Consider the following 17,412-nt stretch of genomic DNA (forward strand, 5'->3'; position numbering starts at 1 on the left):
AACCCTAAACCCTAAACCTAGAATTTCAAACCCTAATCCCAAACTCGAACCTTTAAACCATGAACTCAACTCATAACCCTGAACCCTTAAACCTTGAACTTGAACCTGTAACTCCAAACACTTGAACCCCGAACCCAAAACCTAAACCTAAACCCGAACCATGAACCTTGAACCCCAAACATGAACCCGAACCTTGAACATTAAATCTTGAACCAAACCCAAAATCTTGAGGTTTAGGGTTTGAGTTCAAGGTTCGGGATTCTAGGTAAAATAATTACCAAAATTATGTGTCAATGACATAAAAAAATTACACAACAATTACTAATTATTTTTAAAATTGATTGCTCAAAAATAAAAAATATTAACTTATTAAAAAAACAAAATAATTAAATTTTTTAAAAGAAGAAAATATGTTTGTTTATAATTTAAAAAAATAATTATTTTAAGTAATTTAATTAAAGTTAAATTAAGTTGGAGCATATATTAGATATAGATAAGTGTATAATAATATTTTGTTATCTTTAAAATTTAATGATGTGGCACTATTTTATTGGTGCCTAAAATTATACTTTTAAGATCATATTAATATAATTTATTCACATATTTAAAATTGTAATAAATAAGGTTTCTAAGTCGTTTGTTTTTTCTCTTTTGTTTTTCTCATCTATGGCTGGCTATTGCTTGCCTTTTTCTCTCTCCCATAAACTCTCTCTTTCTTTCTTTTCCTTATTCACTCCATATATATTCTCTCCTTTTACTTTGCAGATTTTGTTGGTATATTTGTTATCTTCACAAGTTGTGATGAACAAATGATAGTGTATGTTGTCTTTGAAACTCTACGACCACCAGCAGCTTCTCTTTGAAAGTAGGTGGTTCTTCATTGACTTCTTATTTGTTTCTATTTTTTTAGTATTTCAAAATAATAAATGATATCATGAGTTAGTTAGGACCCATGTTATCTTAAGTTTTATATGTTTTTCATTATTTATAAGTTTCACTTTTATAAGTTTTTGTTTTTTCTTGTAGCACGTTTCTTTAGTCTTGCTTATGCATATAGTATTGCTTTTACAATTGATTTTTGGGATGGTTTTATCATTGCCCTTTGCAATTTGGTGGATGCTTGATTTTTTTGTCGATTTTTGTCCGCTGCTTTGGACCATCTAAGGTTGATTTTCTTATCGTATTAAGTGTTTACAATCACTCCAGATATGTAATGCTTGAGTTATGACAGAGTCAAATGTTGAGGCTGAAGCCTTTTTTGTGCTGATGGAGCTTGTCCTTCACCGCCTATGACAGGTGTTTTTTTTCCCCTCCAATTATATAGTCTTGTTCATGGAATGAATTAATGAATTTTATTTTTTTTAAAAATGTAATAAATGTAATAAATGAAATATATATAATTATTAAATTTTAAATTAAAAAAGAATATAATATATATATTTTAAAAAATATGTGCAAACCTAAGATAGTTTTGGGTTAGCCATTACAAAAATGGGCTGGCTTGGGTGAAATTTTAGACCTATATTTTCGCTTGGGCCGGACGGAGGTTTGGTGCTCAAACCTGTCCAAAAGCCCATTTTATTATTTAAAAATTAATAAAATATATAAAAGAAATATTTTTAATTAAAATTAAATCTAAATTTTTTATTTGAATTGAATTCAGGTTCGACCAACTCTAGGTACAAAAATCTTTGTCCAAGCAACCCAAATTAGGTCGGGCAAACTATCTGGCCCGTGGATAGGTCTAGGCCCCACCTACGATATGGTTACAAGCTTGTATTTTATTGGTATTGAACACGTGTTTGATTATTGGATTTGTAATTTTTAATTATTTTATTTAAAGATAATATAAAAGTATAAAAGACAAAAGTATGATCATAATAATATTAATTATAACTTAAAAATGGATGTAATGTTATAACAGAGTTGGTAACCACCAATGCTTAAATATTACTAGTAAATTAGATTTAGAAACTAATTCTATTTATTGAAATCTATGACTAAAATCTATAACATTATATTAAAGTTATCCCATGAGAAGGAAGAATTAGGATTTTTATTGCTTTAATTTTAAAACAACTTAGCAATGGGATATTTTGAGTGTGGTTGTAACATCTCGAAATAGGGCCTAAATGGAATAGTGGTTGCGAAACCACAAATTTGAGATAGAAAAGTTTATTTTGATTAATTTTTTTTTATGATTTACCGAGTGATTAGATGAATGTGTTAGAGTATTGATAAGAAATTTTATAGATTGCATCTTTAATTTGCCTATTAGGGCTTATTTGCAGAAGTTGCTAACGCCGGAACAAGGTACGAGGTATTACTGGACTTGAGTACTTGTAATCATTTAAAACCGAGACATAAAATTTCATCAATTTTAAACTTTTCAAACATATTCAAGACTATCTACATTAAATGACTTTATACAATAGAGACCTTCAAATAACATAGGTTAGTATTTTAGGCCAACTCCTAGCAACTTAATAATAATTAAACGAGTCCCCATACATACCAAAGACTTAAAAATACTTTAAAACCTTTATATATCGATCAATAGTTTGATAGTGCGATTTAACCTCCAGTGACCTCCAACTCGAGCTAACATCTGCGATACTATAGGAAAAAGGAAAGGAAGGGAGTAAGCATTATGGCTTAGTAAGTAAATATGTAAATATTAATAAAAAAATACATTATCATACATTAAACAAAGTCAAAATATGTTCCCGGAACATTACCATCATAAACACACATACTTTCACTATTACAATTATAAACAGGTTCAAAATAAGCTGTCTAGCAGAGTACCAGCAGCTAAATTATTTATTTCTGGAGCTAAAAAACTCCAAATTACAAACCGTTAATTTTCCTTGAAACTATATTCACGTATATTCTTACCATAAAATTTTCAGAATTTTCGTCTAGCCAATTAGTACAGTTTATTCATTGAAGTTACCCCTGTTTCACTGCTTAACTTCCCTTACCACTCTTCACTGCAAATAAATTTTCTCTTCGTACAGAACTCATATGATGTTATTGTTTATTTTATTTGAAACTAGACTTATTAAGGATTTCAAACATATAAATTATATCCCGTAATTATTTTTGTACAATTTTTAATGATTTTTCAAAGTCAGAACAGGGGATCACGTAGTCATTCTGAACCAGTCTCATAGAAACTTAAATATCTCAGAATATAGAATTCCTTTTCTTGCTCTGTTTCTGTTAAATGAAAATAGACTCATTAAGCTTTAATTTTATATCTCATTTAGTCTCTGATTCAATTTCTACTATTTTTAATAAATTTTTAGATTCTCGACACTGCAACTATCCAGAACAGTTTTATTGTCAATTCTGATCTTTCACACTTCAATTGTATTCATCACTTACCCATAACAATCTTTCCAATTTCCAATCACATATCAAGCATATTACTCATAAGTTACACACGTATATACTTACACTTATCTTCACAAAGTCATACACAATTTCATTTAATCAATTTCCCAGTTGAACACTTCGGAATAATAACAGATACACGATGGTATCGCACACAGTCCACCTTTAAAATCGAAGCTCTCTTGTACACATGGTGGCCTTCACTTAGCACCACTCAAGTGACCTAACTCGTTCGTACACATAATTTGGCTCTCTTGTACACATGGTGTACACATAGTATCACCCATGTGACCTAGCCACTTTATCTTGTAGCTCTCTTGTTTACATGGTGTCCTTCACTTGGAACCACACATGCAACCTAGCTACATCTATCTCGTAGCTCTCTTGTCTATATGGTGTACACATAGTATCACCCATGCGACCTAGCTACCTCATAATGTCTCGTAGCTCTCTTGAACACATGGTATACATCCCGTATTACACATGTGACCTAGCTACATACCATCTGTATCTTTCGATTCCGAAGGTTCAAACGGGAAGTATCTCACTTTCTAATACTTTCTTCCATTCTTCCAATAGTCAATTATGATTCAAAAATCAGCTACAATACATAAAATATGCTGAAATATAAAAACGTAATAAAGATAATGTATTATTTACATACAAACTTACATACTTTCTCATTTCCATGTCGAATTAATATTGAACATTTAAATCATCATAATTATACTTACTTTCAACACCTCGGCAATCATAGTAAATATATTAATTTTACATTGAAACATGCATAAATTAATTCTTATTATACATATGAACTTACCTCGATACTAAAACGGCCATTTTACCAACTTTCCCGATTTTTGATTTTTCTCCCATTCTAGGTTCAAATCTTGTTTTTCGGGAATCTAAAACATCATATTTTACTTATTTAATTAATTTACTATTCAAAACAGTCTTTAACTCAAACTTTGGAAAAATTACAATTTTGCCCCTAAACTTTTGCATATTTACACTTTTTCCCTAGGCTCGGGAATTAAACTTCATCCCTATTCTTATGTTTTATGACATTCTGATCATTTTTCCCTTCTATGTCAACATCAAATTCTCACTCTAACACATAGTTATGAACAATAACAACTTTTACCGATTAAGCCGTTTTACTCATTTTTGCTTAAAATCGCTTAGCAAAAGTTGTTTAACATAATTTCAGCCTTCATATTCTACCATAAAACATCAAAATAAACACATTTCACCTATGATTATTTTTCCAAATATGAACCCTAGCTTAAATTATTGCTAGAATAAGCTTAATCAAGTTATCGAGATTCCAAAAACATAAAGAACTTGAAAAACGGGGCTAGAATAGACTCACTATTGAGCTTGGAAAGCTTGAAAACCCTAGCCATGGCTTCCCCCATGCTAATTTCGGCCTCCATGAGAAAGATGAGTCAATTTTGGCTTTATTTTCCCTTTTTATTTCTTTTAATTACCAAATGACTAAAATGCCCTTAAGGCCTTTCCTTAAAATTTTGTCCTATTCATGCCCATTTTTGTCCAAAAAAAATATAATGGTCTAATTCCATTTAAGGACCTCCTCTTTAAAACCCCATTTCAATCAAGTACTTATGAATTAGAACACATATTTTGTAACTTTTGCAATTTAGTCCTAAAAGTCCAATTAAGCACTTTATCAGTAATAACGATATTTTTACACAATATTTTAATCAATAAATAAACCTTAAAAATTAATCGGAATAAATTTTTTGACTTCGAATTCGTGGTTCTAAAACCATCGTTCTGTTTAGGCCCTAAATCAGACTGTTACAATGGTGGGTTGATTAAGTCCAGTTTAATATTGTTCCTTAGAAGTATTTTTGGATTAAAATATACTTTTGAGTAAAAGTTAAAATTTCCTACTTTTGTTTTTGGCTAAAATATGCTTTTGCAAAGTATTTTTTATCTCAAAATTATTTTTAAAAAGCTCAAGAGCATATTGTTTAGTAATATTTTATGTCAAAAATGCTTATAAGAAGCAATGCTAAAATGACCATAAGTCATTTTCCTTTCCACGGTAGTTATATAAAGATAAATAAATAAATTATTTAATGATTTATATATTTAAATTGATAAAAGTTCATATAAATTATTTAGATAAACACGAGTAAAAAAGTTAACCTTTTTCTCATTAATATATATTTATAAGATTATCGTGAATCAATTGATTGTGGAAAAATTAATATGAACATTTATAATCAAATGGAAATTATTAAACTATTTTAATCTAATTAAATTTTAAAACAAAAAGTAAAATATAAAATACAAAATGCAAATTTGTTTAAAAATTTTTTTTGGGCCAATGAAATTGTTTAAAGCTGTTACTAAAGGATTTATAAAACTGATGAAAACAAGTTAATGTGTTTAAAAGATGTTTAAAATGATTTTTTTTATATTTTGCAATTTTTTAAATTTATTAAGTTAAATAATTTTAATAATATAAATACAGTTGATTGTATAGTCTTCTTTTTTTTTAACAATATCATTATAGATTTTAATTATATCTACTCTTTTTGATACAATATCTAGAACTATTTCATAGCACTCTCATAACCCATAAATAAGAGGATAATGTACTTTAGCGCACCTGAACCTATCACCTCCTGTATTGACAATAATGTCAATACCAATCGAATTAAGACTTAATCAACCTCTTAATTGTATAGTTAATATTCAACCTTTTGCAATCAATATATTTGTAACAAATAAAATAAAAGTTCTTTAAATTTATATGTTTGTGCAATTTAGTAAACAGTTCCCATGTATTTTTTTTAAATTAAATTTCATATCATCAAACAATGCTAACTTATTAAAACTAAAGTCTTTTATCAATATATATTAAAGAATATGAGTATATAAAAGCTTTACTTAATTCTCAAAAATGAATTTGGAATTAAAATAAAATGAATGTAATAAATTGTGAAAATATATGAAATAAACTAAGAAATAATATGAAAATGATATGGAATAATTAAAATACAACATAATATGAAAGCTACATAAATATATAAAATGTGTCAAATTTCACCTATTAAAAATTATTAACATGTAAAATTTTATAAAAAATTGAAAAACACAAAAAAATTAATTTTTTCTAAATTAAATAGCTTTTAAAAAATTATACAAAACATGAGATAAATTTATACATAATATAACACAAATAAGATGTTGATTTTAAAAACGCATAAAAATCTATATAACTAAACTATTAGCATGTAAAAATGTAATTATAAAACATGAATATAAACATGGCATGGGAACTAACATAAGAGGCGACACTATTACAATAACTCCCAACTTATAAATAGAAAAATAATGTGTTTTAGCGTGCTCGAATTTATATCCTCTTGCATTAACAACAATTCTCATGCCATTCGTGTTAAAACTCAATCGGCAGAATAGAAATGTTTTTTTAAATCAAATGTGGCATGGAAGTTGTTTTGGACATTTTTATTTCCAAACTTAAAACTCTTGGCTAAAGCCAGACGCTTGAACAATTCCGTACATATATATTTTCTATTTTTCTTCATTAATTAGTAATTATTATATTTTCGTGGCACTAAATATACAGGTTGGCTGTTATAGCAATGAGTACCTGAAGTGAGTGATTGGGAACCTTTGAGCAAAAATGATAAGCTATTTGGTAATATCTTCTGATGGGATACTTGAAAATCGAAATGCCCAAGATATTTTTCAAATTTTACATGCAAATCCTCATATACTATTTTGCCCACAAGTGATGATGATGATGAAGGCCTTGAGGCATTGGGATTGGATTCATGCCAATCCCCATTGCCTGAGTGCATATTAGGAACAGCATATGGAGAAGGTAGCATGAGGACTTCAAAGAAAGTGGTGAAGTTCAAGAACTTTTTCTTCCCCTATCCTTTCATGAATCAAATGCATTTATAGTAGCATTTCTAAGCAATATGCCAACAATTAGATTGTTAATGATTTTAAAAACCATAAATGCATAATATTCCTATGGATATAGAAAAACAATTAAGTTCTAATAGCAAGTTAATTTTATGTGTTTAATATATTTAATTTTTGTTAATTTTTGAATAGAATGATATTAAGCTTGTGATTTCTTGCTTAATTTTTATCAGGGACGTAATTGGAGTGTTAAAATTCAAAAACAAAAAAAATCGGGCTAAATTGAAATAAAAAGCAAGTTGGGTTTGAATTGAAAATTATAGAATTATTTTTAGATAATAAAAAATTATATTTTTACTTCGACAAATTCTATATTTAAAAAAACTAATATTGTGGTTGGTTATTAAACATGATTCTAAGGGTAAATCACGTGAAATTTATTTTTTTAAGAGTGATATAAATGCTTTTGAGGGGAAATTAGCATATTCTTGCCCAAAGTATTCCGCCATATCTTTCCTCTTTTTATATTTTAGTGTAATTCCTCTTTTAGTATCCTCCCTTCTTCACTTATTATTTTTCATTGAAATCGATTCATAATCCAATCAAGTATGATTAATTTTATGCTTAACTAATCTCCATTTAGCTTTTAATCAGCTATTATTCCAATAAAGAATTGTGGAAATAAACCTGCACTAAAATCTTATAGTACGATAAATTCTTAATTATATTATGTATAAATACTTGAATTTTACCAAATCATGATTGAATTTTACATATGTAAATAATTTATTGAAAAAAAAATTGTCTGCATTTGATAAAAATCAAAACCAAGCATTTGGTATGTTTCTCGCTTAGGGTGCCAGAGGTTACGAATTATGGCAACAAAGAATAGGCCATTGAGTCAACTCTATTGGTAGAATAACTTTAGATCCATTTGTTTTCCGACAACATTCTTTGCAGTGAGTAAATTAAAAACAAATAAATTATTCTATTTCGAAAGTTAATTTCCATGCCCTTAATCTTATTATCATCCCAAAAATCAAGATCAACAACAAATAAACAAAAATTCCAGTCTATACTATCATTCTGGACTTGAAGGCTCGTTCAAACGTGAAAGAATTTAAAAAATATATAAATTTAAAAAACAAACTTGAACAGAAATTAAAACCCATTTTTTAAATAGGTCCAGTCTCGACTAAGATTTCTTTAATGCGGCCTAAATCAATTTAAACTTTCTTTATTGTTACTGTTTTGATATTGTATAACTCTTATTTTGTTATTAATTTTGCTACTTTTTAAATGTATTTTTAATTTGTTAGTAAACATTTATTTTAATATTTTTAGTGTATTTGATGTATTATATTTTTTAAATTTGTTTTTATATAAAAATAATATAAAAATTTAATACAGATAAGTCGAGTTAGGCTCAAGTTTAGCATTTTTAATTTGAGCCGAACATGAATAAAATTTTAAGTCTAATTTTTTGACTGGACTCGAACTTAAAAAACGGGCTTTAAAGTTTACATCATCCCGACTCATAATCAGATTTAATTGGGGCTAGCTATCCCCATGGCCACAATCCCCACTACCTTTATGCAAAAGACAAACAATTTATAAGCAAAAATAACATCCAAAGACTTCAGATGTTCCACTTGAAAAGGGTTATTTCAACATTACATACTGTGATTAGCTTCCAGCATAGCTGCCTAATTGTTCTGGTAAACCATCTATTTAGCAGTCGGACCCCTCATTTGTTAAAAGAATTTGGCATCACAATAAAATATAAAATACAGAATGGCATCGCAGTATAGAAGAAAGCTCAAGCTTCTTATGCAATTTCAAATCCTCTAGCATCCACTTATAGAGGACCAATGGCCAACAGCATAAGAGAGCAGCAGTTAAGCCGATACCTCAACGCCTGTGATGTAATCCTCTTCCCCTAAGTTGTAATGTACCAAAAAAGGATATCCAAGGCAAATGATATATAGTCGTCTAGGAATGAGTCCTCTGAAAATTAACAGGAGCCCTTTGAGATAAAGATCCAATAGTTATAAACCAGGAATTGTAAATACAAAAATTTGGGCACTTGGTCTTGTGGTATGATTTTAACTTTGGTTACAAAAGGTTCTGAACTCGATTTTCAGAATGCCTTGATGCATTGCTGCTGCCTTTTTTTTTCTAACCCAAAGTATTTTAGCTTTGGCTTTTTGATTCCCTATATCATATCCTAAAATATTCTAACCTAAAGTCAACTTTAAGTGCACAAGAGAGAAGTTTATAGACTTGGATTGATCTGTTTTCTTTTAAGACCTCTGACAAAGAGAAACAATAATAAATTAGGTTGTAGGTACTATCTTTGCAACTGGGCTAGCCAGCCACATACCTTTAATCTGAATTAACCCTGCAAAACAAAGGGATAAAAAGTCAATCAACAACAACCAATTTAGCCAAAAAGACAAAAAAAATGGCCCAAAGAAAAGAACCATGCCTTTTTCATCCTGAGTATGAACTATGACAATCATATCTTTCTGATCAATCACCAAGCCACCCTCCATATTACGGGCCTCCTCCATTTAGCCTCTTTTATCTTTCACCAATAAGCCGTCATCCAAAGGTCAAAACAGGATTCAAGCTAGCTCAACAAAATTTCAGAAAGACTTCACAGCTAAAGTAGTTAGCATCCCTTGCACGCATAAAAGACTTGTATTCATCCTCAATAAATTAGGTTGTAGGTACTATATACAACTCGGAATGCCCCAACTGTTACTTCCTTTCATTTAGAGTTAATAGGACATTAAAGACTGATGAAATATACTGAACATCATAAACAACAGCAAACGTGGGCATTTGGTCTAGTGGTATGATTCTCGCTTAGGGTGCGAGAGGTCCCGAGTTCAATTCTCGGAATGCCCCACCGTCTGAGATAATTTTTATCTTCTCTATCTGCTAAGACATATTTTATTCCCATTCTTTTTTCCAGATCCAACTACCAGCCTGGCTAGCTGTCCCCTTCCCTCGGCCCCCACTCTCTTACCCTTAGTGAAGAAAGGATTCAGATCTACATCCTTATGGAATAACCAAACAAATTTACCATCTAAATTAAGATGACAAACATTTTGATAACCAGATTGAAAAGTTTATTAGGACATTAATAGTGATTAGGTTTCTACTAGCTGCCTAGTTGTTCAGTAATTTCACTTTTTTAATTCTTGCAAGTATAAACCCAAAATTCTAGTTTCTGAGTACATTAACTAGCAAATCATTGATTTGGCCATTGCCCATCAGACTCTTCATGGTTAAAAGAAATTTATAAAATTTGGGAGATCCATACCCTATAGATGTTTTCTAGGGAATCCATATTCTGAATTGATAACTATATACTGGGTTTAAAATATAGATAAAAGTTATAACCTGGTGCTGAACTGCTGATGCAATTTAAAAAGCCCTTAGCATCCAATCAATTTTAGTAGGCTAATGATAAACTGAGCCACATAAAAAGTGAGAGACTGGGAAACTTTAGGTCTTCCAAGAGTGAGTCCATTGAAAATTAATAGGACTTTTAGGAGAAAAGATTGATAAGTAAAAACCAGACATGATAGATACCAAAAGTTGGGCATTTGGTCTAGTGGTATGATTCTCGCTTTGGGTGCGAGAGGTCTCGAGTTCGATTCTCGGAATGCCCCAAATACCTTTCTTTTTTCCTTTTGGTTCCCTATATCTTATCCTAAAATATTTTATTATAGCTCTGCACTGAAGTCAACTTTTAAATAAAGAACTTTATAATCGATCCATTTTCTAATAGTCATAGGAAAAAAGGGAAAAATAAATAAACTAGGCTGTATGAATGATCTTTGCATGTAGGACAGCTAGGCTCATACCTGGAATAATGGTTATTAGAAAATGGAATTCTGTGTTACCCCTGAGAAAATAAAGGAATAAACAGGTTAATCAACAATAACCAGTTTAGACAAAAAACAAAAAGATCAACAGAAGAGAAATATGCCTTTTCTTCCCGAGTAAGAAGTCCATCCATCATTCTGACCAAGAACCATGCTACACTCCATGCTATGGACCTCCTACATTTAGCTTCTCCTTTAGAACCAATATGCCTTCAACCAAAGGTTACAATAGGATTCAAACCCCAGTGGACAGAATTACAGAAAGGGTTTACAGCTAAAGTAGTTACCATTCTTGTTCGAATAGAACACTTCGCATAATTGCTAATTCCAATAGCAAAAAGGATAATAGACAATCTAGTTCTGATCAGAGGGTCAAAGATTTCATCAATTAATAAAGATATGCACCATTTCTTGAAAACTACTACCTCTAAATGTAATAGCAATAAATTTAGACAACAAATGAATATTTGGTCTAGTGATATGATTCTTTGGGTGTGAGAGGTTTCAATTCAATTCTCAGAATGCCCAAGCTGCTTTCTATTCATTATCTTTTATACATCCGAAGTCATCTTTCTAAGTATCAATTGTTGTCCAACAAGATTTTTCAAAAACGAGTAACAAAATTAGATGCAACAAATCTGTATGTAATATTTTTAAGAGCTCACTAGCCATCAACCTATTAAGTCAAGCATTTTAACAAATAAAGAAATAAAAATACAAACAAATTATCAAAATTCATAGTTCAACTGCCAGGTATTTTCCCTCCTTCTGAGTGAGTCTCTGTCTTCTCTATCTGCTAAGACTGCTTTCATTTCCTTCTTCCTGATCCAACTGCCAGGCTACATTATGCGGATTTAGCTCTCTCCCTTCCCTCAACCCCCACTCCCTTATCCTTTGATGAAGGTGGGGTTCAGACCTACATCCTCAAGCAGTAACCAAACAACTTTATCAACTAAATTAACACCTAAAGACTTTGATAACCAGCTTGAAAATTTTATCGGGACAATATACGGTGATTAGGTTTATTCTACTAGCTACCTAGTTGTTCTGCAATTTCATTTTTAAATTTTTTTTGAAGTATAATTCAAAATGTTCTAATTTCTAAATGCAAACTATTGATTTAGCCGCCAGACTCTTCATGGTTAAAAGAAATTTATAAGATTTGGTAATTTCATAACCCATAGATGTTTTGGCCTCTAAGGGATCCATATTATGAATTAAAACTTTAAACTGGGAGTCTGGGATTAAAATATAAATGGAATCTGTAACCTGTTGCTAATGCAAAAGTCCTTAGCATCCAATTGTAGAAGGCAAATGATACATTGAACCACATCAAAAATGAGAAATTGGAAGATTTTGGTCTTCCAAGAATGACCCCGTTGAAGATTCATAGGAGTCCTATGAGAAAAAGATCTGATAAGTAAAAACCAGACATGAAAGATACCAAAAATTGGGCATTTGGTCTAGTGGTATGATTCTCGCTTTGGGTGCGAGAGGTCCCGAGTTCGATTCTCGGAATGCCCCAATACCCTGCTTTTTTCTCCTTTTGGTTCCCATATCCTAAAATATTTTATTAGAAGAATCTGTATTGAAGTCAACTTCAAGAGCATAATACAGAACTTTAGAGAGATTGATCCATTTTTGAATAAGTCTTGAGAAATAAATCGAAAAACAAAGAAAGTAGACTGTATGTATTATCTTTGCATGTAGGCAAGTTAGCTCATTCCTGGAATAACGGTCATTAGTAAATGGAATTCTACCTTAACCCTGTCAAAATAAAGGAATAAAGCTGTTAATCGACAATAACCTGTTTAGCCAAAAAAATAGAGGAGAGAGGGATGGGCAATAGAAAGCAAATATGCCTCTTTCTTCTTCTGGGTAAGAAGCATGTCCATATGTTATCCTGACGGAGCACCAAGCTATACTCCATGCTATAGGCCTCTTACATTTAGCTGCTCCTCCTGCACCAAAATGCCTCCAACCAAAGGTCAAAATAGGATTCAAACCCAGGTCAACGAAATTACAGAATGACTTTACAGCTATTAGTTAGCATCCTAGTCAAATAAATCCGTTTCGTTTTAAAAAAATCACTATTTTGATCAATTTCCAAAAAAACTTAGCGTGGTTGCCTTAGATTTATTTAGAACATCAGATTGTTAGGTTGTCTATAATTTAAGTTCAATTTATTAGAAAATCGTGTTGTTTGAAAAAAAAAAAACTCAATTGATTTCATCAGTAAACATTTAAAAATTACGTTTCATCACTATGCAGCGGAAAAATGTGATGTCCTTGATTTTGTAATAAAATTCGTGTTTTAAATCATATTAAGCCAGTTATTAAATTCGTTTGGTTTTCACAAAAAATTTCATGCATGCAAAATCCCAAATAAAAACAACCCATACCACAGTTCATTATTAATAAAATTTACAATCCCAAAAATAAAACCAAAATAAATAAAGTAAAATTAAAAATACTTTATTAACTGAAAATCTGAGACGAGACCTCCGTATGACGAATCTAATCCTAACCTTGAGGGTTATCTGCAAGGAGTAAATTAAATGGGTGAACTTGAAAGTTCAGTATGAGTCTTAATCATAAGAAATCAGTGTACCAAAGATCACAAAAGCATGCAAGTAAATAGAGATAATAGTAATAACAGTGTCACAGATCACAGTGTTACAAAATATACAGAATCACAGAGTTCTCAGAATGTATGTACATGTTCATGGATGTCAGTGTAATTTCCTATCCATCCATCCGCTACACACCATGAGTTCCCTAGAACTCATCTATCCGTACACACCATAACAATAAGAGTCATAACTCATTGTCGATAAATCACCAGTAACAATAAATATTTGCAGATAAACTGACAGTAAGTTATGGTTAAACCGCCAGTAAAAAGTTTGCAGACGAACTACTAGAACTCCAAAGAATACTCCAATGTTGCAGCTATACTGCCAGAACTGCAATATTTGCGGATTATCCGCCATAACTCTCATATTTGCGAATAAACAGCCAGAACTACACAATCATCAATCTTTCCAACCCCATACATCAGAATCACATAACATGCATGATAGAATAGGTACAATACAGAATAGTGACATGTTTTAACATACGATCAGTAATTCAGTAACAGTGGCATGCTTTACATGCAATCAGTAAATACAGAATAGTAGGCATTTTCTCATGCATTCAGGAAACATGTGATAACAATACCATATCATACATTAGCAGTCTATGCATACTCAGCCATAGCAGACAATCAGTAATTACAATCAACACTTACACATTCAATTAATCCCAAATAGAGGCTTTGCACATTCGGCTATCGCCTTTTAGCACTTACCATAATCGACAATCCCTTATCTAACACAAGGCTATTCGGCTAAGCACAAAAATCAACATGTACAATTAACCAACATGCATATCACGTAATTTACAATTATCACCAAAACACCCAAAGGTAAGACCCACACTTGATTAACGCAAAACGGAAACTCTATTGCTATTCTGCAACTCCTACGTTTTAGATATAACTAGATCCAATTCAGATCTGTACCCAACACAAAGAATGAACTAAAATTAAGTCCTTAACCACCCTGTAGGGTTCGACCATAACAGAGGAAAGAGAGTGGCTTTTCGAATCTGGTTTTGGAGATCAATGCTTACCCTATTTGGCTTATAATGGGATTGCGAACAATAATCCGATACCACTACTTCTTAACCACTAAGTCTAACTCATGGGAAAGGAATCGAACTTGGGTTACAAGGACAATGTAACTAATACTTAATTATTACACCAATAACTCATTTATTTATTAAATGCAAAAAAATAATTTTAAAAATTGGGACGTGACCACTCTCGATTCACAAACCAGATTCTACTAACCCGTTTTTGGGATGTGATGATAAGTGTTAGTTCCAATAGCAAAAAGGATCAAAAACAATCTATTTCCGATCAGAGAAAGTTTATCAATAAATAAAAGGTATGCACCATTTCTTGAAAAATACTACCTGTAAATGTAATAACAGTAAATTATAGACAACAAATGAGTATTCGGTCTAGTGGTCCAATTCTAAGTTTGTGTGCGAGAGGCCCCGATTCTCATAATGCCCAACTCCTTTTCAACCATCTTTTATCCATTTGAAACTTTACGCAAGAAGAATGTGTTGCATAGTCATCTTTTAATGCATTAATTGTTTTCTGACCAGATATTTCAAAAACTAGTTGCAAAATTAAATACAATCAGGAACAAATCTATATGTAATATCTTTTAATAGTAAGTTATTTTACATAATTGTAATTTTAATGTATTCAGATGAAAGATATTGGCCATAACCCTGCCACAAAAGGAATAAAATTAGCACCTAATAACCTACATTTACGGAGCAAGCTTAAAAGACTTTAATGGCACCTCCACCTACTGCCTCAGTAAAAGACTTTGCCATTCAGTTTGCAGAGCCCCCGAAATAAAAGGATTAGGGACACAGCATTTAATGGAACAGTCACTAACAGCCTAATTGTCCAATAAGCTCATCTTTAAACCATTCTTCTACATCATTCAAGAGACAGACATCCAAATTTATCAGATTATTGAAGAAAAAGAGCTAATGACTAAAAGAATTTACGTTAAACATCAAAGGTTGGGCATTTACTATAATTCTACCAGCATTCAAATTTCAAACAAGTTAGCGGATAAAAATCCAAATTTACAAGATTTGAAGGAAAGAGATAATAATTAAAAACAAATTTATTCAATTAATCATCAGTATCCAGCTTCAACTCAACTTTAATTAAGAGTGCACCACTGTAGAAATTCGTGAAGAAAAAACTCCTTTCTATCATAATATACAAATTATAAGAGTTAGCGTAACCCTAGGCTAGGCTCCAAGAGGTTAAAGAAAACAAATAATTCATGTAAAACTCTAAAAAAATACATATGGAGAATTTGAGAAATCATCGATCGAGAAACTTTCACTTACCATTAAGCAAAAAATTCACCACAAATTAGCAAACAGTTCAGACAAAAAAAAAACATGAGAACTCGTCAAGCAACATAGCATCAACATATAAGCGGTTACCGCTTAGTTTCCGAGGAGTCGGCGGGTCATTTCCTTGGCTGTTCGCCGGAACCGGACCGGCAAGGAAAGGGAGCGAAGAATGAAGACTCGGGTTCAAACTCAAATGGAGCCGCCAACGGAAAACCGGTTTTTTCGTTTGGGATATGGGGTTCGAAATAATTTTCAAATTATTTATTAGCAAACATTCCTCTGGGCAGTAAATGCCAAAATTTAATATTTCATGCCCTCGCAAATTAAATTAATTTTTAAAGTGGCTCAATTATGGTTTTACTCCTTCTATTATGCTTAAATTTTAGATTTATCTTTATATTTCAATTTGATGCAATTTGGTCCATCTGGTTTTATAATATCATTAGCTATCACAAATAGTTAAGTTTGTTAGTTATTCTAGTTAAAACGCTTAGGTGAACTTTTTAAAAAATATAATTTTAACTCATCAAGGTGGCAAGATTTTTCTTTTCTCTTTTGCATTTCAAAGTTTTTAAGAAAAAATCCACACAATTATTTTAATAGAAATAATTAGCGACAATAATTATTTGGGTTAATTGATGACTTTATAAAAATAGAGAGACTAAATCATGTAAAATTACAGTGAATATTAATATTAAAAAGTAAAAATATTAAATCATGAATTTAAATATAGTTGAGGACCAAACTAAAATTTGACATTTAAAATACTAAAGGGTTATGTTATGGTTATTCACCCAAAGTATGGGGTAAATTACACCGTAGGTCTCCCTAAAATAATTACTCTTATTTTAGTTACTTAATTTTATTTTGTCAATTTAGTCACTTTGGTTAAGATAATTGTTCTAATTGGTCGCTCCGTTAAAATTTCCGTTAATTCACTAACAGATTGTTGGCATGGAAATTTTTTTACTTTTCACTAAAGTTAAGGATTTCTTTATAATTAGTCAAAAACTTTTATTTATTTATTTGCAATGTGAAAATTTCAATATTAGCATCATCAACATTTGAATCCTTTTTAAAAAAAGAGAATCCTCCCACCTACCGGCATAACACCAACGGCCACCCTATCGCCGCTGACTACCACGATTATAATCAGATTCCTGAAGGAAAATAAACTAGAAATTAT

General features: G+C 30.9%; 2 long non-coding RNA genes and 3 other non-coding genes across 7 annotated transcripts; 3 read left to right on the plus strand and 2 right to left on the minus strand.

The window, feature by feature from the left end:
• Positions 1-2,349: 2,349 nt before the first annotated feature.
• On the minus strand, positions 2,350-4,849 carry LOC128286498 (uncharacterized). The gene is made up of 2 exons (XR_008277079.1): positions 4,772-4,849; positions 2,350-2,616 (listed from the first exon to the last, which is right to left on the minus strand). It is a non-coding gene; the product is annotated as an uncharacterized LOC128286498 (long non-coding RNA).
• A 5,321-nt stretch (positions 4,850-10,170) lies between these two features.
• TRNAP-AGG (transfer RNA proline (anticodon AGG)) lies at positions 10,171-10,242 on the plus strand. The gene has a single exon. It is a non-coding gene; the product is annotated as a tRNA-Pro (tRNA).
• Positions 10,243-10,940: 698 nt separating this feature from the next.
• Positions 10,941-11,012, plus strand: TRNAP-UGG (transfer RNA proline (anticodon UGG)). The gene has a single exon. It is a non-coding gene; the product is annotated as a tRNA-Pro (tRNA).
• A 319-nt stretch (positions 11,013-11,331) lies between these two features.
• On the minus strand, positions 11,332-16,515 carry LOC108463899 (uncharacterized). Of its 3 annotated transcripts, none has more exons than XR_008277361.1 (4): positions 16,317-16,515; positions 12,498-13,768; positions 11,516-12,144; positions 11,332-11,438 (listed from the first exon to the last, which is right to left on the minus strand). It is a non-coding gene; the product is annotated as an uncharacterized LOC108463899 (long non-coding RNA). The 3 variants fall into 3 exon arrangements; XR_001868197.2 differs by lacking the exon at positions 11,332-11,438 and having other exon boundaries at positions 11,731-12,144; positions 13,036-13,189; positions 13,712-13,768; XR_008277360.1 differs by lacking the exon at positions 11,332-11,438 and having other exon boundaries at positions 11,731-12,144; positions 12,498-13,189; positions 13,712-13,768.
• TRNAP-UGG (transfer RNA proline (anticodon UGG)) lies at positions 12,681-12,752 on the plus strand. The gene has a single exon. It is a non-coding gene; the product is annotated as a tRNA-Pro (tRNA).
• Positions 16,516-17,412: the final 897 nt, after the last annotated feature.

This window comes from Gossypium arboreum, chromosome 13 (assembly GCF_025698485.1).
Source record: "Gossypium arboreum isolate Shixiya-1 chromosome 13, ASM2569848v2, whole genome shotgun sequence".
Lineage (NCBI taxonomy): Eukaryota > Viridiplantae > Streptophyta > Magnoliopsida > Malvales > Malvaceae > Gossypium > Gossypium arboreum.